The sequence below is a fragment of the Pseudorca crassidens genome, chromosome 13 (assembly GCF_039906515.1).
Source record: "Pseudorca crassidens isolate mPseCra1 chromosome 13, mPseCra1.hap1, whole genome shotgun sequence".
Taxonomy (NCBI): Eukaryota; Metazoa; Chordata; class Mammalia; order Artiodactyla; family Delphinidae; genus Pseudorca; species Pseudorca crassidens.
In genome coordinates, this window is record NC_090308.1 from 48046341 (window position 1) to 48049005 (window position 2665).

Consider the following 2665-nt stretch of genomic DNA (forward strand, 5'->3'; position numbering starts at 1 on the left):
GTATTGGGAAAGCTGGACAGCTGATGTAAATCAAAGAAGTTAAAACACACCCTCACACCATACACAAAAATAAACTCAAAATGGCTTAAAGACTTAAGTATGAGACATGACACCATAAATCTCCTAGAAGAGAACATAGGCAAAACATTCTCTGACATGAATTGTACCAATGTTTTCTTAGGTTAGTCTGCCAAGGCAACAGAAATGAAAGCAAAAATAAACAAAATGGGACCTAATCAAACTTATAGGCTTTTGCACAGCAAAGGAAACCATAAACAAAAATGAAAAGATAACCTTCAGACTGGGAGAAAATATTTGCAAATGATGCAGCTGACAAGGGTTTAATTTCCAAAATATACAAACAGATCATACAACTCAATAACAACAACAAAAAAAACCAACCCAATCAAAAAATGGGCAGAAGAACTAAAAAGACATTTGTCCAAAGAAGACATACAGATGGCCACAAGGCACATGAAAAGATGCTCAATATCACTAACAGAGAAATGCAAATCAGAACTACAATGAGGTACCACCTCACACTGGTCAGAATGGCCATCATTAAAAAGTCTACAAATAGGGCTTACCTGGTGGCACAGTGGTTGAGAGTCTGCCTGCCGATGCAGGGGACACGGGTTCGTGCCCCGGTCTGGGAAGATCCCACATGCCGCGGAGCGGCTGGGCCCGTGAGCCATGGCCGCTGAGCCTGCGCGTCCGGAGCCTGTTGCTCCGCAACGCGAGAGGCCACAACAGTGAAAGGTCCGCGTACCGCCAAAAAAAAAAAAAAAAAAAAAAGAAAAGTCTACAAGTAGAATATGCTGGACAGGGTGTGGAGAAAAGGCAACCCTCCTACACTGTTGGTGGGGATGTAAACTGGTGCAGCCACTATGGAAAATATTATGGAAGTTCCTTAAAAATCTGAAAACAGAGTTGCCATGTGATCGTGCAATCCTACCCCTGGGCATGTATCTGGAGAAAACTCTAACTCGAAAAGACACATGCACCCCAATGTTCATAGTAGCACTATTTGCAATAGCCAAGACATGGAAGCAATCTAAATGTCCATATTCAGATGAATGGATAAAGAAGATGTGGTATAGCTTCTTCGCTGTAAAAACACCAAATGGTGGATGACGGCAGTGCTGCGGGAGGACCCAGAGGCCCCGGGGCCCTGGAATGGGAGGCCCCAGTGTCTTCTGCAGAGGCTTTGGTAGCAGCGTCTGGGTCCGGGGTTTTGGCCCGGGTCTCGGTGGGGGCAGAGACGGCAGGGCTCACGGAGGCAAGGCTGAGGACAAGGAGCCACAAGGAGTGGCTCCCCAACACCAAGCTGGGCTGCCTGGTCAAGGACATGAAGATCAAGTCCCTGAAGATCTATCTCTTCTCTCTGTCCATCAAGGAATCTGAGATCATTGATTTTTTCTTGGGGGCATCCCTCAAGGACGAGGTTTTGAAGATTATGCCTGTGTAAAATCACACCCGTGCTGGCTAGTGGACCAGGTTCAAGGCATTTGTCGCCATTGGGAATTACAATGGACATGTTGGTTTGGGTGTCGAGCGCTGTAAGGAGGTAGCCACTGCCACCCATGAGGCCATCATTCTGGCCAAGCTCTCCATCGTCCATGTGTGGTGATGCTACTGAGGGAACAAGATCAGCCAAGCCCCATACCGTCCCTTGCAGGGTGACTGGCCACTGTGGCTCTGTGCTGGTGTGCCTCATCCCTGCTCCCAGGGGCACTGGCATCATCTCAGCCCCTGTGCCCAAGGAGCTACTGAAGATGGCCAGAATCAATGACTGCTACACCTCTCCCAGGAGCTGCACCACCACACTAGGCAACTTCACTAAGGCCACTTTTTTTTTAATTTTTAAAAAATTTATTTATTTAATTTATTTATCTTTGGCTGCATTGGGTCTTTGCTGCTGCGTGCGGGCCTTCTCTAGTTGCGGCGAGTGGGGGCCACCCTTCATTGTGGTGCACGGGCCTCTCATTGTGGTGGCTTCTCCTGCTGCGGAGCACAGGCCCCAGGTGCGAGGGCTCCAGCAGTTGTAGCATGTGGGCTCAGTAGTTGTGCCTCACGGGCTCTAGAGTACAGGCTCAGTAGTTGTGGCGCATGGGCCTAGTTGCTCCACAGCATGTGGGATCTTCCCAGACTAGGGCTCAAACCCGTGTCCCCTGCATTGGCAGGCAGATTCCCAACCACTGCACCACCAGGGAAGCCCCCAAGACCACTTTTGATGCCATTCCAAGACCTACAGTTATCTCACTCCTGATCTCTGGAAAGAGACGGTGTTCACCAAGTCTCCATGTCAGCAATTCACTGACCACCTTGTAGAGACCCACACCAGAGCTTCCCTGCAGAGGACCCAGGCTCCAGCTGGAGCCACCACATAGTTTTATATGAGAAAAATAAAGTGAATGAAGCTGGTTTAAAAAATAAATAAGATGTGAGATATATATACACAATGGAATACTACTCAGCCATATAAAAGTATGAAATAATGCCACTTGCAGCAACATGAATGGACCTAGAGATTGTCATACTAAGTGAAGTAAATCAGAAAGATAAAGACAAATGCCATATGATATCACTTACATGTGGGATCTAAAATATTACACAAATGAAACTATTTACAAAACAGAAACAGACTCAAAGATATAGAAAATAA

The 2665-nt window shown here is 47.0% G+C and overlaps 1 pseudogene; it reads left to right on the forward strand.

Moving 5' to 3' along the window:
* Positions 1-1123: 1123 nt before the first annotated feature.
* LOC137205002 (small ribosomal subunit protein uS5-like) lies at positions 1124-2415 on the forward strand (annotated as a pseudogene).
* Positions 2416-2665: the final 250 nt, after the last annotated feature.